This window comes from Sturnus vulgaris, chromosome 8 (assembly GCF_052056855.1).
Source record: "Sturnus vulgaris isolate bStuVul1 chromosome 8, bStuVul1.hap1, whole genome shotgun sequence".
NCBI lineage: Eukaryota > Metazoa > Chordata > Aves > Passeriformes > Sturnidae > Sturnus > Sturnus vulgaris.
This window is the reverse complement of record NC_142250.1, coordinates 16,400,754-16,424,269: the sequence shown is the minus strand read 5'-3', so window position 1 is coordinate 16,424,269 and position 23,516 is coordinate 16,400,754. Positions and strand designations below refer to the sequence as shown.

The 23,516-nt window shown below is 36.8% G+C and overlaps 1 protein-coding gene and 1 long non-coding RNA gene across 7 annotated transcripts in view; both read left to right on the top strand.

Annotated features, from left to right (window-relative positions):
• Positions 1–23,516, top strand: part of LRMDA (leucine rich melanocyte differentiation associated) — a 640,335-nt gene that overhangs the window by 123,838 nt on the left and 492,981 nt on the right. The window lies entirely within an intron of this gene.
• LOC148223008 (uncharacterized) lies at positions 12,974–16,803 on the top strand. The gene is made up of 2 exons (XR_015805026.1): positions 12,974–15,864; positions 16,114–16,803. It is a non-coding gene; the product is annotated as an uncharacterized LOC148223008 (long non-coding RNA).

Genomic DNA, 23,516 nt, shown 5'->3' with positions numbered 1-23,516 from the left:
AAAAGCTACTGCCTTGTTGCTGCCATATTGTCATCTTTGCTGGCAATAATAGATATGTAAAACTTTGGGGAAAGAGAGGAAGAAAAACTTAGAGGGTTTGGGATTGCATATGTAGAGACAGCTTAAGTCTGCCAACTTAATTTGTTACTGTTGGTTTTGAGACACGGCTTTAGGAGAGATCAGTCGGTTTTCTGTGCAGTAGTTTTGTGTTGAGTCAATAGTATCTTTCAAGAAGACTGTGGAGAAAAAAAATCTTGTATTATTAAATTGTTCAGAAGAAAACTGCTTTTGAAAACTCTCAAATGCTGATTAATTTTTCCATGTTTCATTGACAGATGATCCTGTTTCCTTCATGAACTCTAGCAGAAGATCTCCTGTGATTTGAAAGAAAGACAATGTTTTTGGGTCAGTGCTCATTCATGGCATGGCAGTCAATGGAATATTACTATTTTATTCTAGAGGTACTTAGGTACTGCAGGATATTAGACAAAGTCAGCATAGTATCCAAAAATCAGTGACTGCAGTATTGGAAGGAAGGAGCAGATACTTCTGCATGAACTCTTGTGAACCTTGGGGAGCCTTGCTAGCTAATGACGTTCATCAGTTTAGCACTGACCCATCCTTAAATACAGTCTTTGGAAACTTTCTGTAAGATGGAAGTCATATTCTTTAATATATCATATTAGCATTCCACTTTTTTTTTTTCTAGATAACTTTTTGGAAAAATAAGTATTTTCAAATACTCTGAGATTTGCAAGGATTTGTCCTTTGTTATTTGAAGGTGGGATCTGACTCTCACAATTTGGTGTTCCTACATTCCTCTTAGCTAATGGGAGTTCCCAGCTGCTTAGTTTGAAACTCGTGCATGTTTGTCATCTGTGTGCCTTTTTTAGAGTACTGTTTTCAGTGATCCTTTGGGGAAGTGGAATTAGCCTAACTCATTTGCCTCCCAGAACTGAGAGACATAACGTAGCCTAAGACTGCACGTGGTGTCTTGGAAACAGTTACTTGGTCTTTATTTCATTTGAGTGAACACCCCTGATGTCCAGCTCGTACTCTGACCTTGGGGAGGGCCTGCAGGCCCACCCTGCCCCTTGGGGAATTCAGTCAGTCTCCACAGTGGCTTACTGCACAGACTCTCCCCTGGGGTTTTTTGCACCTATCAACAAGTTGGTTTGGTTGTAGCCATATGGCTGTTTTGGCTGGCAGGTCTGTCGTATTTTATAATTTTGAAACAGAGAAGTTAGTCGAGAAAGTGTGTGTTGCTAATCAGTTTGGATGACTGAATGCTCTCTGAGAAGTCTCTATATAGGTGATGACCCCAACCTGCTCAAACCTATACAAGATCAGTATCAAAGCCAATGCTTGCAGCTTCTTTGCTGTGTTTGTATAATATACATGGTGAATGACTGGTCTTCAGCCTTTTTTTGCCACTACTTTTGCACAGTGAGCTAAAATATTCATCTCTTTATCTTCCAATTCTTCATTTCCTTTTTTTTTATAAGCGACTTCCCGAAGGGGAGCCTTGCATTTGTTAACTAGTGTTCAGTGACTGGTGCGTCAGCTCAGCTGTGCAACATGCCAACACTAACTGCTCCTAAATAACATCTATTTGCATAGTGCATTGAGAGCTGTGAACTCTCCTCTCATTAAGTGTGTGAGAACTCTCGCTCAACCAGAAACACTAAAAATTGAGTTGCACTCCTGTGGGGTTTTTCTACTGTGAGTTCTTGCAGTGTATTATAGCACTGTGACACTTTGTGGGGTGGCGTTGCAATGAAGGAAAGGAATAACGCAGAGGGATCATATGCCTTAGCTTCCCATGTAAACTGTTCCCTATGCTCTTCTCCCTTTTTCTGCCCTCTTACACATTTCTACATGTGGGAACTTAATGTTTTTGGTAATATTTCAACAATAGTCTTTTAATGGTGGAATGAGGAGGAAATGAATAATCTATTGAAAACACCTCATTGCCAAATTCAGCGCTCTTGAACTTCAGTTGTGCATTTCTTTGTGTGAAATTATGTAGTGATGTCCAGCAATATTTTATTACAAGTTATGTTTTGTAATGCTTGAGCAATATATAACTGTGATCAATGTTGTGACCTCAGGGAAATTGCTTATATAATTACAGAAAGTTTACAGTAGTAAGACAAGGAATGGGGGAAAATATATCACTGTAAAATATAAATATGTTTAAATTACATTTAGGATTTGGAATAGTTCCTTGCTTGTGTTTTACAGAGTAATCTGTGATTTAAATCAGGTTTAGTTGTGGGGTTTTTTTTCTAAATTGGGCATTATAAATCAAGAGTAGTTGCTGCATATAGCACACAAGAGGATTTCTTATACATTTTAATGTTGCATAAGTAAGAAATACCAGTAGTTCAGCAGTAAAATTGCAAATGTAAGCAAAAGTGAAGATTTTTCTAAATTTAACTAGGTTGCATTTGTTTAGTAAACTCTAGCAATAATTTACTGTTTTATTGCATTTGCTGTTGAGAACTTGCTAGCTTTAAAAAGAGGAGGGGGGATAAAGGAAGGAGCTATGTTATAATTGCTCTGGAACTGGGGGGAGCAGATAGAAGAGGGGAAACTACTAAACAGTCTCATGCAATAGGTTAAAGTAGAGAAAATAAATCTTGGCAAGATAATATGTGTCTGCAGAAGACTAAAGAAGTTCTGGTAATGTGCGTTCTGTATTTTGGGATAGAACAATTTCCCATAAAAACATCTAGCTCAAGATGTTGTAGTTATGCCTTAAGTCTTTGGAGACATGAAAGATAATAGGCAGCTTTTCTTATTAGTGAATTTCAAGATGTTAAAAATAGGAATTCTGGTAGTTATGCTTTAAAACAAAATAAACACCTTTGTTTTGTAAATAAGGGTGTTTAAAACTTGATTTAAATTTGCTCTACATTTCTGCCTATTCATGCTTTATCTGTGGGTAGATTTCTATATCTCTCAGTCTGTTAATATAAAACCTAGCTTAGTTTAACTGTGGTTTGAAAGAAGTGAACACTGGGATTGGTCTGGATGATGTTGATTAATAGGTGTGTGAGGGTGAAAGACTCCAGGGCCAAGCAGTAGGTCCATCTTGGTGGCATCTGATGTTGATTGGCTTTGTCCTGCGCGGCTGCGCTGGAAGAGCGGACATTAAGATTAAGTGATGCTGTCGTGTTGAGGAGCGCTGCACTGCATCATTCTGGGAAGAGACAGCTGTGGTGGTTAATCCTTCATCACCAAGGGAGTGCTGCCAGCAGAAAGATATACAGCCAAAGATAACCCTCCATAACTTGTGCTAAAGATCAGAAAACTTTGAATTCACATCCATCTGCTTAGTCTGGGGTGAAGATGAAAGATAGGCAGAGTAGGAAATAAAAAAACCTCCTGTGGGATTAATCTTAGACAGAACATGCAGCACACGCTGAAAAGGCAGCAGCTAAATTTTTACATGTATCTTGAAAGAAATGGATCATTCCAAATCCAGAAATTTAATTTCATTTCAATTGCTTTAATGTTCCTACTCATGATGCTCATTTAATATGTACACCACATCCTTCCTGGAAGCAGTTCAAAGATGCCAGGGTTCATAGTGTAAGGTTTAAAAAAGACAAGCATCTCTGCATTTCTAACTAAGTGATGCACTGGAATGGATGACAATGGAGCTTTTAGCATAATTTGTGGTAGAGAACTTTGTTATTTACTTTTATATTTAGCAGGTCAATTCCAAATTGTTATACATCAGATGAGAATATATTCTGCCTTGAATGGTTGTGAACAGAGCTATATTGTTATGCATAATTTATTCATACAAAGTGAAAACCGTTACAAAGACTTGCTCAAGTTGTCATCTTTGGAAATTAATTGATATGAAAGAATAAGATAGCAAAAGGAAAGAGATATGAATATATTGCTTTGGAAGGAGTCTTCTAAGTAATAACTAAATTAATAAAATACAGTTGAAAAGTAGCAGTTAGTGGTAATAATTTGATACATTAATCCATTATTTTAATGTAGGCTGTTGTTTTAACATGCATTTTAAACCTTAAAGTAATATCTTAAAAAGTTCTGTGCTGAATAGCGGAGAAAAGGTGGAAATGCACATTTAGTTATTATCATGGTGATAGCTATTGCTGCGAGGAAAATGGAATATTTCTTTTAGCAGGCCGGTGGTTGGGTGGGGGTGGAAGTGGAAACGCTCCCTGTTAGAGCCTTGGTGCCCAGAGGAGTGGAATGTCAGTGACGGGGAGGAGCAGAGCTCTCTGAGCCTGGCCTCGGGTCTGCTTCAGCTGCAGTTGTTTCACTGCAGTCAGTGTTTTGGGGAACCTCATGTTGTCTGTCTGTGTGCTACAGGGTGTCTGTCGAAACTACTGAAAGAGAAGTTAGTTAGTTGAGTGATGTGGAGGCTTAGTTCTTGCCTTGGATCAAGCAAATCCAAAGTGAGGAGTATAAACCTGCTGATGTCTTCTCAAACGTTAGACGAGATGGTGTTTTAGTTTCTCTTTTCTATTGATCTTATTCACTTTCCTGTAATCATAAAAATGCCAGTTAAAACAGCATAGCATTTCATCATTTGCAGAGAGAGTGTCACTTTTAGTTGTATCACCAGTGTCCCTCAAAACAATCTGAACTTCCTGTCTCCCACACTTGTGTGCTCAAATGTAAAAAATCTTGTTCCTGTTCCTCTTTTATTTTTTTTTTCCAGAAATGCTTGTGTTTATTTTAATAACTGGTGTTTCTAGATAAATTAATCTTACATTTAAATCTTGGGTTATGACATCTCTCACATAAAGGTTTAATATCTATTAACATGTCATTTGAATTTAATTAGAAATAATGAACCCAAACGATACTAGTTGATATCATATGAGACAAGTGTTTCTAAGCAGGCTAACTGTGCTAGTGAGTTAATTTAACTTGGCAAAAATTCTAATTACTTAGGTATCTACATTGCAGTATTATCTTAAAAATTAAAATGGCATTTTTGACTGCTAAAAGCAAATTGGAAAAAATTCAAATTAAGATAGCTGTTGGGAGGAGGAAGTGTATAAGCCTGCAAATATGTGAAAAATGGCTACTGCCTTTTCTTAGTAACCAACTGTTCTGCATAGTCATTAGAGGAAGAACAACAAATAATGCTCACAGAAGGAATAGAGGCTGAATGTAAGGAGAAATTTTCTCACAAGAAGTACTGTTAAACATGAAAATGGGCAAATGAGTGCACACTTTCACAAGTGTTTTTAATTTTTTTAAATTTTGACTAAAAACTACATACACTTGATTGTATCAACAAGTATGGGATGCGTGAGGTGATCTTTGAGTTCTGTTTTTTCCTAGTTTTCCTCTGATTTTAGATTTGGTGATGGCTTAACATTGCATCTTAAAAGTACTGGCAGTTTGGAGGTTAACAAAAATGAGCAATTCTTTGTATAATAATTTATTTTTCCAAATCCAAATACATAGCGGAATGCAGGTTGAAGTGAGCAGACTTGTGCATGATGAATACTAAAATGCCAACAGTTAGAAAGGAATGGGTTAATACTTTGACTAATGTTGTAGGTTTATAAGAACTGGCCCTTCTCTTTGTTCTTTTTTATCATATACATTTATCATGTTCAACCTGGCAACTGAAGCAAATAGCTATTTAAGTTGTAAAAAATGAATCACTGTGCAATTTCTTGAACTGTATGATATAACCAAGCTTAATAATATTATACAACAGAAGTTGTAAGCCTAGGGATATTTTTCCTCACTTTAATTTTTTTTTTTAAATGAGCCATGAGCATTTGCTTCTTTCTGTATGGAAAACCAAAGAGCATTGAGATGTGTTTAACAAAGCTGTAATTTCCTGCCCACTGGTAAGGACTAACAGTGAGTGCTTACCTTCTGCTGCTGCATAAATAAAGCATATTTAGAAATGGTTGAACTGTTGGATTGTGTGAAGATTTGGGATGCAGGCTTTTTGACTTTAAACCTTCTTTAAAAGTGACAGGGAAAAATAAAAGTGTGAACTTACTCATTAAAAGGAAAAAGGTGCTGTGGGAAGAATCCTCTCTGCAATGTAGACCAAAAGGTAAAAACTAATATGTGTTTGTTGTGTCAGCATATTTTCACACTGCTGGATGTTGCATGTTTACAGCTGGTTCTGATGCAGCTGTCAGGGTACAATTGATGAGCAGCATCATTTAAAGTGCAAAAGAAAATATCTTGGCATAGAGGGACATAATAAAGTGCCATCTACCAGGCATTGTGGACATATGTAGTCACCATTTCCTTTTTCTCCTCACTCTTTGCATTTCTTTGCTGCCCTTGCCAGAATGTGCAGAAGCCACTGGGAGCAGCTCAGCCCAGCCTCCAGCCTTCTAATATCACTTTGGTAGTTGTCAGATCATATGAAATGTCAAAATTCATGTGGCCTTCGTGAAGAGATATATTTAGTACAGCTGCTGCATACCTACGTAGTATCTCTGACATTGACATATTAGTTATGCTGTCTTTTGCAATCTGATATCTTTAAATTTGCCACCTTGTTAAGTTTTGATTAATGTGATTCCATTTCACTAAAGTAATTGGCTTGGCCTGTTGTAGAAAATAATCAGCCTTTCTACGGAACAAATGCTAGAACATGCTAATGAGGGAGTGAGTTCGTTAAATTGATGGCGTGGAGTGACAGTTATTAATGATTGTTATGATAAACAGACGAGTGCGAATTGGGATGAGTTGGGCAAAAGTGACAGTTTAAAAATAACGTATATTGGAAAGTACTAACGAAGTAATATACTGTTAGGAAAACAATCATGCAAGTTGTCAAGGGAAGAAGTGTAATTATACAGCTGCACGAGCTGCCTGGGAGGACAGGGACCTGGCTGATAATGGACACGTTTTTTGTTGGCAAGGGGAAAATATGTTATGGCAGAGAGGAGTACAGATTGATAAATTAATTGGCCTTTCTCATTGTTCCAAGAGCAAACTTGGCCAGCAATAGCCAAGCAGATTAGGTAAATAAATGAAGTGACCAGCTCTTCCTCTGCATCTGACCCATTCCCTGCCCTTTCTTTTTAATCCACCTATGCATGAACTGCCAAGTCCAACTGCCTGTGGTAGCTGTGTTTGCATAAATATAGCTCTCCTGCAAATATTTATGGCTTTTAAAAAAGAGATGCTTTGTCTTTCAAAGATTTTTGCCTTCAGATGGAGGTTAATTTTAATGCCACTGGCCTTATGCAATGTGATATGAAAGTATACTGATTTTTAAAATGAAATTTAGACAGACCTGTCCATCTGGAAGCTTGCAAGGAAAAGTAAAGATTGCTAGTAGGAGTGTTTGGGAGGTAGAGGTATGGTTCTACTTCTGCTTATTGTTGCATAAGCCTGGTGCTAAATGGCTTCAGGTTGTTGGCTGTAGGAGAAAAACATTTGTATCTCTGAGACTGACAGCAGTGCCATACATAATTCAGCTGTTGGATTGTCCATGTAGTAGACTCAATGGAAAAGTAGAGGATAAATGTGGAATACTTTCCTAATAAGTATAAGGAGATGCAAGGTAAGTGGGCCATTATATATCAAAAAAAGAGAAAATAATCTTAAACAGCCATGGTAAAAATTCAGTGTGGATAGTGATAGTTCAGTTGCTGTGGTTAAAAAGAGTACTAGGTAGCACATTCTGGATCACTTCAGTCTCTGCTCTAATGCAGAGGACTGGGGATTCATGTGGGCAGGCGTAGAACTGAGTGGTCAGTGCTATTGCCCTTTTTTTACTTGCTTGTTTGCACTGCCTTGCATTTAAATATTTAGTTTCCTCCATGGAAACATGAGCAAATTACCATATTTTTCATAAAGATGGAGGAAGTGATTTTGAGAAAGTTGGCTAAGAGAAAGCACTGTTATCACTGTCAAATTCCATCTGCTCAGGACACACCAATGAATAGAAGATGGAGAAGAGTTTAGATTCCATATGACAGCCTACAGCCATATCAGCACTGAATGGAGCCTGTAAAATGCTTACTTAGCCATTTTGCTAGATGTTTTACTGGATTCAGCTTGGTCTTGGTCTTGCAAGGGCTCCAGTAATTGTGTTACCAATTCCTCATGACAACCCTCAAGAACACAATCTGTTCACGAATCTTGCCGTGTTTCCTTTGCTGCATAAGCACTAGTTTGTATAGTCTTAGACTCATGAACACTAATTCACTGGATACAATAATCTAACCAAAATGAGCAAGGACAATTTCTTGTTTAGTAATTAGGTCTAAGCTTTTTTCCTAATAGTGTTACAGGTGAAATCCCTCTAGTCCTTGGTTTTCACTGTTAGCAAAAGGAAGAAATCTATAAATAAATTTTTGTTTCCAAAGAACTTATCATTTTCCTCATAGTGTCATAGATTCAATGTGTCAGGAATAGCTTAAGAAACTGGTAATTAGTAGCTTAATCCAATTTACTGTGTGTAGATTTTATCATACTGAACTTCATTGTTCCATTCGAACATGTAAACCAGTGACTAGAAAGCCTTTTTTAAAAACAAAAATGTACCAATTACCAGTTTACTTTGTAACAGAGTGAAAACAGGCACTAAATTCTGTACTATACTGCGCTTCTCTGCATGAAGAAGTCCTTTTTTACCATATTACTTATTGGATGTCTCAATGTATTAAACTGTTACCTAAGCCTAAATTAGATTATAAAAAGCAGGCTTAACAATATCTTAATATCAGCATGCACAATTTTGGTTCTTCCTCTCGACAAAGTATGTTGTTTATACTTTGCTTCCATGGCCAAACTGTTAATTTAGGTCCTTAGCCTAGTCCTGTCCAGAGAGCTAGTATTGCTCCTGCTCTCTCTGACTTTTAACATATGTCTGCATCACCCATTTAGTCTGGCTTAGGCTTGTGCTTTGGAGGCACCACTTTTGCTCTTCCAGGTGTTTGGATCTCCAGAGTCTGGATTCTTTTCAAACGCAATTGAACTGGAAGATGTTCCTCAGAGTTGCATCTGATGTGCTCCTTCTGCTGCTGAGCATACAGTCCTTGGAAACAGCTTACATCAAATAGCCATTAAAATCCTCTAAAAGGAATCTAATGTTGGACATTGGGTCCTTGGCATTCAGTGTTTTGCTCTGGAGGTCTGCTCCATTTGGACCTCACTGTTTGCTCCTATGGGTATAGTCCTCATATACTCAAATACTTCAAACTGAATCTTCATATGACATTACTGTTCCTTTATCTTTTTACTTAATCCTGGTTTTGTTTTTTTTTTTTTTTTTTTGTTTTTTTTGTTTTTTTTTTGTTTTTTTTTGTTTTTTTTTTTTTTTTTTTCGTTTCTGCCTTGCCGCACTGCTTGTATCTGTTTATTGTTTTACTTCAGGACTGGGGCTTGGCCTTTGTATTGCTTTTGATTGTGCTTCAGTTTTTATTTTTCAATCACTTTTGAGAAATCTCTGTGGTAGTCTTTTGGTAAGTCTGACTTGACTTGGCTTTCTTGGAGACAGCATTTACAATAGCTATTTCCCTAAGCAGAGATGTCAAAAGAAAAGAATCTACAGCTGATCTAAAAGCTGTGAAGGAAGAGGCATTTATTTTGGCCTTTTGCTGAACTATATAGGTGTAGAAAAGCCTAATTTCTTTTTGTTGTGGCATAAGAAAAATTTAGATAGTGAATAGGGGGATGTTTTGAGCTGTAGAAGGGAACATTAGGTGGCATATAGTTCACAATGTGAATCCAGCCTGTGTCCAAACACTATGTATGAATAATTTACAGTATTAGCAGGAGTCACACATCTTTGAGGATCAGCACGTTGCTGCTGTACGCAGATTTGTGCTTCTGACAATAGTTTTGCTTTGTGAATATAGACATCTATTGTACTAACTCTTTTAAGATAATTATGGTGTACTTCTCTGAGGCTTTTCCTTATGGGGAAATAAAGCATGTATCTTTAGATTGTTACCTATGGAGATGGAGTGCCAGTGTATGTGTTTCATGATCTCCTCAAGTAACTGTGGGTGAGTAAATTGTTGGGTGGGGGAATGGATGGAGCTGTTGGAGGTGACCAGGTTTGGCCAGCAGGAAGGGCCTGGCAGCCTCATGGCAGTGGAGGGGCTGCAACATGAAAACCCCATGCCACACTGAAGAGAGAATTGGCTCAAAGAACAGGCAGTGGGAGGGCTGGTGGTGTCAGAGAAAACAGGAAAACAGAAGTGATTATTCCAGGTATTTGTAGTCACCTGATTGCAGTGAACCTGTCAGGACATATGGCCTCAAGGAGAACTGCTTCAAAGAACCAAAACATTTTGTGTTCCCCAGCTGTACAGAGAGATGTTCATTCTTCCAGTTGTCCTGTATTTCGTATTGTATTTCTGAATATCTGCTTTAAGCATAGCAAATGGTAGCCATTATATGACAAGCCTTAATTAGGCTGGAGGAGAGGCTGCAATTTGAGAACTGGGATGGCTCTTGCAGCTTACCAGCCTAAATTCTACCAAAATTACCACATCATACATAGTCTTGACCCATCCTTTTTGCCTCAAGACAGTCATGGGTGTTTCTACTTAGCATTTTAAAATGAAGATGCTGGTTGGAATTTGATCACTTGCTCCTTCTCATTGCTCCTCTCATCCACTTTTAAACTGTGCTAAGCTAGAAGATTAGCTGTATTTATCAGTTTAGTGCTATAATTAATTATTAAAATAATGAAAATTACCTACAATTAGCTTAATTTTAAATGGTGATAAATACTGCGGGGGAAAAAAAGTCAACCATTCCTCAGAAAGTGACCATAGTGACTATACAGCACAGGAGAAAAGTGAAGGTGGATGTGAGAGAGAAATGTTATCTTTCCGAGCTCAGTGTCTTTTGGCTTTCAGTACATAGCACAGTCTTGAGGGAAAGCAAATTACTGAAACATATTGTCATTAATCCTTGCTTTTCAGTAGCAAACAAGATCCCCTCACCCCATCCCTTGGTCACAGCTGAAATCCCTTGGAAAGGGTAACATATTTTTTTTTTTTCTGTCCCAGGTGTCTCAGTTTCTAAGTCTTATACAGCTTCTACCTGGGCCTCTCTTTTAAGTTCATCTGTAGGATTCATTTACTACTTTCAGTTTCAAGGTCTTGGTGCAAAGAAAGTTTTCTTGCTCTGAAGTTCACTACTTCCAAAAAAGAATTTAGAAAAAATATTTTTCAGCCGAAACAGGGATGCTCTGCTGGTGGAAATAATCCCCAGTCCCTAAAAGGAAAGAGGTTTGTATGTGGGAGCTTGTGACTGTGTGCTGCTACCAAAGGAGGTAATGCTCTGCTTTCTTGCTTTGATGTTACCCAAGTGTGATTTCTTTTTGCTAGGTATAGCCTTGCTATTTCATTGTACCCGAAAAACAAATGTTTTGCATCAACCTTATTTGCTAGGAGTGTTGTATTCTGAGACATTCAAGGTTTTTGTTTTCTCTTTTTGGATTTTTTGGAGACTGAACTTGCATGTGTGGGGTTTTCTTGAAGTTTTTAAGTCTTTGTGAGGGAGACTACATGGGATTCATTGGTGATGAACTAGTGGTCATTGCATAGTCAGTGATTTTTTAATTTTTTTTTTTTTTTATGTAATGCTTGCAGGTTCTGGAGAAACGTTTGTTTATTCGGCATGTTTGAGAAAATTTGCCTTCTTATTGAGACTGAGTGTATGAGAGCTTCAAGTAAAACATATAGTTGTGGGCAGTAAACTTTGAGGATTAAGTTATCATCTAAGAAAAGTGATTCTTTGCTTTATTAGCTAAACACATTCCTAACCTTTGCTGATATTTAAAGGTATATAATGGTGTATTTTGTGGAATTGAATATTTTTTGTAGAGCAATGGGGTCTCTTAACGATCAAGCCAAACTAGTCCCTTTGTTTCATTATACAGTAAGTGTGGATAAAGTGACTGCAGAATTGTTAATTTGGTTGCTTTAAGGATGGTATTATTAATTGATTCTAGAAGTAAGGGTGTTAAGGCTTAAAAGAGAAACATACTTTGGGTTTGGGTGGTGGAAAAGAGGTCCATTTTAGTTGCTAATCCAGGTGAAGATAAAATAATGAGCTTGACATGATTTCAGAATTCATCAGATTAGACTGTTTTTCAAGCTTTGCATGGGATTGTGAAGGGAGAAAACCTGCAGTGGTTTCCCAATGCTTTATTAGCTGTCCTTGCTCTATCATGTAATGCAGGAAATACTAATTGTCAGTCATATCGATTTCATGTGAAGAATAAAACTTTGGAGAAAGTTCAATTCTCATTGTAGCAAAAACAAGGGAAAAAATGTGAACTAAAAATCTTGGTGTTCTCTCAGGATGCTGTATGTGAAAAGCAGAGATATCTTACAGAATTATATGGAGGAGTGCTTGATAATTCTTAATGAATATTTTAATGCAATAATAAAATGCGGTAGTCAATTTAAATATTAAAAGTTTTAACAAAATAATTACATCCAATGTAACTTGTGAAATGAACTCCAATAAAGTCACACCTATCTTGCTGACAGAATTTATAATTGTGATACTGAAGCCATCTTTCATAAAGTAGCATTACCGGTTGCATGGTGTGTTTTAGGAATATGAAGATTAAACTGTAAATGCAATATTTTTACTGTTGTCTACTTCTATTTTTGCTATCAATGCTGAATACTTCTTATAGAAGTCTATTTCTATCAGAGCTTCTTAAAGCAAATATAAAAGAGCTTGCAGACACTTGGAACTTTAAGGAACATCTCAATAAGACTAGCTGATACTTCTTAATTCAGACTCAAAAAGAATGGAAAGCTGTAGACATTATTTAATCTAATAATAAATTCAAGAAATTGTACACAAAATGGTTTTTATTTGCTTTGTTATTTGTTGTTTCAGCAATTTAACAGAGGTGAATATACCTCTTTTCCAGATTGCAAAGGATTTTGATGAGATGCAGTAAAGCCTTTTTTTCCCCTAATAATAACAATAATAATAATGATGATGATATTCTCGTGGTGTGAATTTGAAATCTAATATTTTCAGGAATTCTTTTTTCTGTGCTTATTCTGCTAATGCTCAAGTGAGTTAGATAAGGAACAGAATGTGACTTATTCTCTGTGTGTTGCATGCATTTTGCTGTATGCTAATACATATGAGGTATATTACACATATGTGGCTTAGAGAGGAATAAATCTACTATAACACAGATGAACAAGTTTGGCAAGCATGAAAAAAATACCTACTGGAAGCAAAACAGAGGTAGAAAATTAATTTAGTATTGTTAAGTAACACACCTCAGCTCAAGGTAACATGCTATATGATGAAATAATTTAAAGTTTATCTTGTTTGCAAGATTAATATATTGATATTCACTTGACAACTTTTAGTATTAGAACCTTGCATACACACATTTTCACTTTGAGAATCTAGGTACTTCAGTAGGTACATGTAACTGATAAATCTTTTTGTAGTTGTCAAAACAACTTTGTACTTTTTCTTTTACAACTAAAAGCACTTTGACAGTCTGAAACCTGGTATATCAATAGGGAAAGCAAACAGACTATTAATTTTAGTACCACATTTCACTGAGTTTTGACATTTTTGAAATATATCACTTCAAAACACCGAGACACAGATGATTAAAGGTTGTTACTGGCAAAAATGTTGTTGGTTATCAGTGTTACTGATATCACTCAATGACATCTTTGCATACTGGTTGAGTCTTGTTTGAAAATCAAGCCATTTGGACCATATGGACTATATCTGCATATCTCATTGTAGTCTATGCACTAGTTTGTATGCCTTGAGGGCCTCCCCCCCGCCCCCCACTCCAAAAAAAAAAAGGCACAAAAAACTTAAGCTAACCTGGTTCCTGCTTGGTGACTGTCATTGTTTGTAGTCTACCTGTCAGTTCTCCATTTTGTTGACGCATGGAACGGTGTTGTCCTGATGTCTGAAGTCACTCACAATTAGCTTGGACTAGAGATGCTGCCAGGGTAGGGCTGGTTTAAAAAGATAAAACAGGCTTACAGCAACCTGATATTTGTGTCTCAGTCTGGGGAAATTGTGGTGTGTTTGTCCATAGAGTGCACTGTAGTCTGAAATAGGATCTTTGCAAAACCACTGTTTTTGTGGAGCCAGTTTCCCCAGTGCAGCCACAATGGCTTTTGGTTTTTGATTGTTTCTGTGTTCAGCTAGATAATTTTCTCCTTTTAAGCTGTTGAGAAATCGCAGACAGTATTGAGGATGTCATTTCAGACACCAAAACGAGATAGAAATAGAAATATACAGTTGTCTTTGTAAAGTTTCACAGCTGATGCAAGAGCAAGATGCACTCTCCAATGTGGTCTTGCAGAAAATACTCAAAAAATAATGGCAGAGGCATGGCTTTTAATAACGTTGTTAATATGGAGCTCAATTCATTAAGATAACATGAATACTCTGCTTTTTCTGCAGAAAGAGAGAAAGAAAGAAAGAAGCATAAAATGAGCATAAGGGTTGTCTGACTTGAGTTTGAGGGACTAAGGAGAAGACTTGTAGGGTGTGCTCTGTGAGGAGTCTGGGTACTCTGCCACAGGGATGACTTCTTGTGTGCATGTAATGTGGTTTTCTCGTTATGTGTGCTTGATTAGTTAATATGGGACAATTTAAATCTTTCTCAAATTTCCCTTGAAAAATGAATCATCCTAGGCTTTTCTAGAGTAAAGTTTGGGTTTCCTGTTGATTCAATTCTGTTCACATATGAATGTGTATCTGAAAACTTTTCTAAGTGGTAATGAAAATACATTCACTTTTTTTTTCTTTTTTAAGTATTAAAAAAAATATAATTTTGTATTGCAGTGAAATATTGGAGCCTTTTAGCTTAAATATTATGAAACAGTAAAGTCTGTATATTTATTACATTTCCTCTTTCAGTTTTTGTAACTCCAAGCCTTTGTGTAGTATATAAATTGTTCGGCATATATTGTGGCTTAGAAAAAAACGTCAGGGAAAATGACTACTCAGTGTTGAAAACATACACTTTTTCTAAGAGGTCAGTAATCAGAAGCTGAAGCTCTCAGTATGTAGAATGTATTTAGCACAAGTTTATTTATCCAGCTTTCTTTCCTGTTTACTTATCAGCACTGGTGAGTAACATCCATGCCAGTTTGTCTTCTTACTTACTTATTGTTCATACAATAGACAGAAAAAAGCAGAAATACAATACAAGAATGATTGATTGTGGGATGGAGCTATAGTCTGACTCATCCCATATAAAAAAATGACACAAATATTAATGGACGCACGTTTCACATGAGCTTGATTTTCTTTTTTTTTTAATTTTTTTTTTCAACATGGTTGTTTGGACTCCTGAGACTTATCCTAACAATAGTTTTGAGCATAATCAATATTAATTTTTATTGCTTTTGAAAAACGAATTTGGAAATTGTGTGACACCAGGATGTAGATAAGTCGTTTTAATTGTTTTCCTGCCAAACTCTTGGCAGTCCCATAGGATGGCTTTAAATGAATCCCATTTCTTAGCTATGGGTATCTGGGTCTAGAGGGGTGTCCTTAGCAGTGCTAGCCTATCAGTGGTCGTTCTTAACTTACTAATGTTCTCCTTGTAGCAACTTCAAAGTTGAGGTATGCTAGCAATCGACATGTTGATTTGGTTGTAGAATTACATGATAACTGCCTGTCTGGGAAGCATTATTTAATGGGTGGTGGTAAAAGTCAGGACTGATAAAGGCTTGTCTGACTAGAAATTGAAAGATGTGCTCAGTGAAAAAGGGAAAGCAGTTACATACCATGATGCTTTTCCAGGTGCCAAAACTTACTCACATGGAACTGAAAAATGCTTTTCATCTGTCTGTGGTTAATTGATTGGAAGTTCCCATACTCTTGTATCTCTAGGTGAGTGCCCATCCTGTTCTTGGGATCACTATTCAGGTATTAGGAAAACTTCTAAGTCACTTAACACTTGAGTACTGTATTGAGTTTCTAATCAAAATGTGTACTTGAATGTGTTGCTTTCTCATCGAGGAAATATTTCTAGATTTGAGTTGCATAAACATCAATCCTTGCTTCTGAACAATGGGATCATTGAGGTCCTGGTATAGGGCCTTTTTCATTTCACTTACCAACTATTTATTCTCTGTATAGAAGTCCTTGAAAGGATGTTCATCTACATGGAGGATTATTTGGAAAACAGATGCTGTGTGCCTGTAACTTCTTGTGGGGCTGAAAATGAAGTGCCTGAGAAATCTGTACTTGGTAGAAAACATGCTGGAGTTAAAGACGTCTTCTAGCATTACACATAACACAAAAGTAAATTTCCCCATACTGGAGTCAGTAACACTACCACCAGTGAAGATTAGCTGAGGCTTTACCAGATTATATACTCAAACTCTAAGAGGATTTGTCAGTGGGAAATGGGGAGTTGCGGTTTTGGGTTTTTTAAGTTTTTTATAAACTAGATGAAGATGAGATAAAATTTACCTATGGAGAATAAATATGTTGCACTGAGAGGAGTTTGAAGTATGCAAAATATTCCTTTTGTAATCTTTAATTATTATTTCTCAGAGATGAGCCTTATAAGTGTAGATACTTCCCAGAGTACTGATTCTGTTGTTCCCACTGTTGCCTTAATATCCATTCCTTTGATGTTGCAATGAGATTTTATTTTTCTTCTCTCAGCAAAGTCATTTGTATGTACCAGAGTTTCAGCTCGAGAGACAACCATCCGATATTTTCCTAGCGCACAAGGATGTAACTATACATTTAAATTTATTGTAAAACATTATGCTCATCTGTAATTATATTACTTTAAAATAAAGCCTTCATCTTCTCTAAGATCTTTTGATGTCCCTTGCCTGCTGACTCTTTTTTTCTTGTTCCCACTTACGTTAATGTGAAGAGACAGTTGAGTAAATGCACAATGAACTTCAAAACCTAGTAATTGTTTTTCAGAAAGAATGAAACTTGTGAATTAGATATGGATTGTAAAAGAACACCAGAGCTGATTAGTGTTCGTTCGGTTTGCCTGCTGGACCGTTCTGACACCTGTCTTCCCGCTTTCCCCATAAATGCCATTGCTGATCCCTCTATACTGCCAGTCACATGACAGCCAGGGAGAACTTGTGGGTGGGAGTTAAAAGACTCCCAGTGAACCTTGTCAGGCTTAGCAATTCATGAAACTCGACATAAAAGGCAACGTTAAACAAAGATGAGTTGAATCCATTTACATGCAAACTGTAGTTATCTGTATGAAAAAAGCCAGGAAAGGGGGAATGTTGAAGGGGTTACTATTTCTTTCTTCCCTTTAGGATGTGTAGATAATGAGTTGTGTAAGGCTTAGAGGGGGAAAAATAAGCCAACTTTCAAGGCATTGAAAAATTGCTTTTTAGGAAAACTCCTTTTCATCCTAACCATCTGGTTGCATCTTGTTTACAGCACAGTGTGCCAGTTTGTGCTTATTAATCATGCTTACACAAGTATCTTAATTACTCCCCATGTAGCTGCTCTGTTTTGAACTCAGAAGTTGACCTTTCTCTTTTTATTCCTTTAAACCATTAATCATACATAATCAACGCCAATGGGGCAGAGCCATGGAGAAGGCTACCCAGATTCCAAAAGCACAGGCTAGTCCTGAGAAACCGTGTAGACAGGAGTGACTGCACTGCTATCAGTCAGGCATATCTTAATTAATGACTGCTTTGTGAGTGTGCATACTCACATGACTGTAACCCAATTCTGTTCCCCACTTTGGCTTCTGTCGAGATAACAGTTGCCTTATGATACTGGAGATGATTTTAAAAAGTCTCGTATATAAAAAAACTTTCAGAGACATCATATGAATGAAAAGGATCTGCTTCTCTTCTCTATGTGCTCTCATTGCTTCTGTATTAATTAAAATTTAGAGAGGATGGCCAGAAAATGCTCTAGGCTCTAGATTCTTCTAGAATAAATGTGTTGAAGAGTGAATTTTTCCAAAATAACTAGAGTAACAAATGTATTCCTCTTTTCCCCTGCCTTCTCTTCTGTAAAAGGCAATGGAAAAAGGAAAAATTGCTTTTAAAAAGCATGGATTTGAGAAGACAGAGTGGTTTGGTTTCTAGTGTATTAGGCAAGCTGTAGTATGCAAAAGTAATTTAGCCTGCCCTGAAACTCTTCAGTGTGATGAAAATTTTATCAGTAGTGTGAAAAAGACAACTACCCAGCCTACTCATTTAGTCAGCTTACATGTTTATACACAGGGAAGAAAAAAAATGGATTTGCAAGTATGACTTGGGTTTTCTCTCTACTGCTTTTGTTTTTCTGTTTCTTTTTTGCCATAAATGGTGTATTTAGAATTTATGCTGTCTAATCTCAGTTCCACTGGAGATGCAATTTTCACTTACAGGAGCTTTAAGTACAGTTAAGGCTGCCTTAAAAGCCTTATAAGCCACTATCATAATAAGCAATTTGTTTATTTTTATTGTGAACCTGGAAAAAGAAAATATTTCCCAACAAACCACAACAGGAACAGAAAAATATTAAAAAAACTGTATCAAAAAACTTGTATCATGAAAATTATTAATATTTAATTCAGGTAAAAGCTTTGCCATTCCAAATGTAGAATGCACAGCTGTATCTTCTTATGTTAAAATACTTATTCATGAACAGAGTATATGGTGTGTGAGCTGAACTGTTTCATCCAGTCTGGTGAGCAATTGTTCTATTTTCCATTGGACCATTTCTTTTATTTGAGCTGAAAATGTTTTTCAGCCTTTTTGCATAGTTTGGGTGTTTTGATGTCCTTGTGCTTTTGGTATTTCCTAGAAAGTTCCTTGAGTGTTGTTAAACAGTCTAGGACAAGCAAGCGAAGATTTTTTTCAGAGAAAATGATTTTGAAAACCTAAAAGATAATACTGAGATTTTGAAAAGGGGAACTCTCGCTGGCCTCAAACTATAGGTTTATCTCCCTTCCCATGTGGACAGCTAAAGATTATTTCCAAGCACAGACTGTATGTCCTGTAAAATAGAAAAATGTTGCTGATGAGATGCAATATTGACAAAATATGGTCCCACAGCAGGGTGAATGGGAGTAAGGGAGCTGAGCAGGGCTGTGTTGCTCAGTGCCTGGCTGCAGGGTGAGCCCAGCCTCACATGGCCAGAGAGGAGCCATGGGCAGCTCCTGCCTGCTGACTATCCCAGCTGCATGGCCTTGCCTTTATCTAGGGCTGCACCAACAAGCTCTCATGTAAACATCCTTTTTTTTTTTTGGCAGTAGAAATGAAACATAGTAGTTTTCATGGAAAAAAATTCTGTTAAGGGCTGAAATGAGCAGAGTGGTGTGGCCTTTCTAAGGATGGCCTCTGTGCAGTGGCTGTGCCCTCGCTGGAGGCCTGTGCCGTGCTGCACAGCTTGGGCTTCCCAGCATATGAAAGGATGTAAGGTTCTGTATGATCCTAGTTTTCTTACCCTGTTATCTGCCATCACTAGTACACTGCTGCACAGAGTCCAAGTGCTTTTCTTTCTGGCATAGTACTGAACCAACACCTCCTGCTGCAACATGCAAAGATCTTGACTGCCTGAAGTTGCTCACTACTGTTTCCTTCCTGCGTGGATCTGTTCTGCTATCTGCTGTTTTCTAATTACATTGCATCTTTTTGTTTTCTTTGAACATTTAAACTGTAACTCAGAGGACTGAGTCAGAAGATTCTGTGCTGGAGGCATGCATCTTGAAATGTTTCTTGTACTGCAGTGCTTGCAAAGGCATGAGGTTGAAAGACAAATGATAAGAGTTGTTCGCCTGTGTAAGGAACAGGCAGAATGACAAGGGAGAGAGAGACTGATGGTGGGGCAGAAGAGTTACCTTTCACCAGAAGCAGATTTTAATACTTGAGTATTTTTCTAGTAGAAAGTCCATTTCAGAAATTTCCATTGGTTCATTTTCCTGTTGAGGGATTTTAATTTCATGTCAGCTGCAATGATGATGTTATTCAGGAATTCCTGTGATTTATATAAATGAAGAGAGCATAGAAACAGTTGTTCCCATCAATGACTGCTAAAGTGTTATGACCTACTGTACTCTTATTTTACATCTTCATTCTACCTCATTCTTCTGCTCTATAGCTGATAACTTGTTATTAGCTCTTCATGTACTTTACTGTTTCTCCTCCTCCAGATTATTTCATAGCCTAACATTGGAAATTTATCTCCATAATCAGGACTGAGGTTGTTTCCTGAATAAATGCCATAGTTTTCATCACACATACTTCTAAGGGAAACGTTTTGTTTCTAGTCATTGTATGATTGAAAACACAAGTGCTTTAATGCCCTCTTTCCTCTTTAATATGTTTTAATCATCGCTTTTACTTCATGTTTATATTTGGCTTTCTATTTATGTAGTTCATTTTTTAATTCTAGTGTCAAGTCCTGGGAAATGTTGTGTATTTTGCCCCCTTGAAGTTGAAATAAATACATGACTATTTCAAGTGAATTTTAATTGTCTTTTGTAAAGCTTTTCATTAGTGTGTTTGATGTTATATTATGAGTCCACAGCAGATCTAAAAGGGGAAAATGTCTATGTGAAGCCAACATTATAGAACTATAATTAATCATAAACATTTTGATAAGAACAAAATAATCCAGGGGTATGCTATTTGTTGGATCACAGGCTGTTGAAAAATGGCCGATGTGCTCAATTTAAAGTTCTTGGAACTGTGCATCTCTGGTGTCTGTACAACTGTAGTGACAATAGTTGTTGCCTTCTGTAGGTGAACACAGGGACATTCTTCACTTAGAAAGTGGTGTGGGTTTTTTCTTCTTCTGCCAAATACATTCATTTGGATATTTATACTATGGGAAAAAAGTGTCTCTCAGCTTTATGCAAAAGGTTAGTTTTACCATAGTGAAAGTGTCTGTTGTTTTGGTTTAAAGATTTCCTTTAGGGTTAGTTAAATAAACTATCTGTTTCTTTGTTAAATTTTAAGTTTGCTATAAACATGGAGCTTCATCTATGAAAGCTGGGTCGCCTGTGCATGCTGTTGCCTCAGAAAGATATGCTTAAGCCTGAATTCTATAAGACTCACAGATACAAACTTGGGAAGGTGATGTTTTATGTATCATTTTCTTGGCAGCAGTATTCATTGAAAATATTTCCTCTATCAGTGCTGACTGTTTCCACTTGTGTGTCACCTCCTTAGGTGTCCTAGCGTGTCTGACAGGCAGTGTGCTGTGCAAGCAGGCCTGAAAACACCTGGAGGGAAGTGGGAAGATGGGAATGCCTTAAACTGGAGTCATGGCTGAGGACAGCATGCCTGCAAGCTGCAGCCTCAGATCCTGGGGATTCCTTATTCCTTGGTGGAGTAGAAAGGCAGAGATATGTTGCATTTTTCGGGTTTTTTTTCCTTCCTAGTTCTTTTGGGCTTTGTGGTAGAAGTAGCCTTTGGATAGTTTAGTCTTGTTCGTTTCTGTTTTTCCCATGTCATCCAGAAATCCTCAGTATGAGCTTCATCTGTGTATCCATTTATGTGACACCTGTAGTGAAGGATGGATGAAGGGATAGTGTGCTAGAATGGAATACAGGGTGTTTTGTGTAATTATGTTATGATATGTTTGGAAAACATTGTTTAAAGGCTTGAATTCTAGCCTACGAAATTATTAGCAAAAGAAAAAAATGGATGAAAATGTATTAATGAGTGTAAAGGCGTTGCACTATAGCTAGCATTTCATATTGTATATTGAGATATGGATTGATCTTCAAATGGATACCTTAATTCTTCATAGTTACAATGCTCTGTTGAGAAAAAGCATGTTTTCAAATGTTGTTGCATTCCTATGTTACTTTCCACCAATAAGATCAGTAACACGTTGGGGCTGGGAAGAAGCCACTTGCAGTTTTAATATGTACAAATCTTCTAAGGAATTGTGAGCATGATGAAAGGGATATTGTAATAGGTAGTCTACTGAGCTCCTTTTATATTTTGCTTTTTCTTCCTCTTTTTACTGTGCAAGTATTAACTTGTTTCTAATATATATATTGTATTTTTGCCTAGTAGTTGTTTATATGTCTTTGAATATGCCAGGAATTATTCCTCTTAGAAATAAGAAAACAAACAAAACCAGCCCCAAAATCCTTACTTGAGTTCTAAATTAAGGATTGTAAATATTTGCATAGTCTATCACTCCTTGATAATATGCTGTTGGCTAGATTATAGTCACCTGAATTTCTTATTGCCTCACTTGCAGTTGTGCTGTGGTGATTTCTCTAAACACCGTGTTGGTTACTTCCTTTATAGTATGATATTAATTGGAATAAAATTTTCAATATGTTTTGAAAGAATTGTTAACATTGCAGAGTAGAATTAATATAAGAGGTCAGATTAATGCTATCCTTTACTTAATGTGAAGCTGAATGTAAATCAAACAGTTATACCTGTTTATGTACTCTGAATCATTTTTTGGATTATCTCAAATCTTGATCTGTCCTTGACATCACTTTGGAGCCTGAGCTAAACCCGTGGAAATGATAGTATTAGTGCAGTGTCAGTTTTGTCATTTGGAAGCCTTCCTCAGTCAAATTGCAGCCTGAAGACAGTCCAATATAATTGTACACAGATGTCTTTTAAAATTGCCTTTGCCCTTCAAAGATGACTGAAGGATAACAGAATAATATTTTCTTTAATTCAAAAATCAATTTAGATATTGATATATTTTTAAGGACAGTTTGAAAGTATAGGCTATAGTAGCAAAGTACTTCTGAGATTGTCAATCTCACATGGATCCTATTTCTCTCTCCTTCATGTTATGGTAGCTAATTTAAGTATTGCAGATGAAAATATCTTGTTAGGACCCACTTGATATCATCATTAAGCAGCAAAATATTTTAAAAATATAATATAATCACTTTTTTTGCACTTAGGATCACTTAACATCAAACAGCATTTCATTAATTTAGAATGTCTGCTTCTAGAATCAGGAAAATATTCTCTTCTTGATAAAGTAGTACTATTGTGTAACTTTCTGATAGTGAAAATATTTCTGCAGTGGAAAAATTGTGATAATGATTCAGGAGAAGGAAAACAGTTGTATAGCTATACTGTATAACCTACTTTAAGTGCTAATTTTTGAAAATCTGAAGTGTACTTTGTACCAAAAATACAGCCTGTGGTTTTTTGGCTATCAGATAATGGTTATTCTGAATCTTGAAATTGTTAATTGAACATGAGAATTCTTTCTTTTCTCTTCCCCCTCTCTTGCTCCTCCCTCCCCAATTTATTAGCAGTGACCTTTAAAGGATGAAATGATCACAAATAGTTACTGTACAGCCCGCCCTTTAACTGGAAGTTAATGGCAGTATTTTTGCTGTGATAAATACAGTGAAGTCAAGTCATGGCAGTGGGGAAACCTGCCTTCCTCCAGTCTCCTTATCCTGCCTCCACCTAGGGTGCTGGGATGATATAGTTTAATGACATATTGAGTGAAATACAGAGAGGATTTGTAAAAATATGTTTCAGTGGTAAAATATGCATTCATTTTTATGACCAGCACCAGATGGACTTTTATATTTCTGTTCCCAG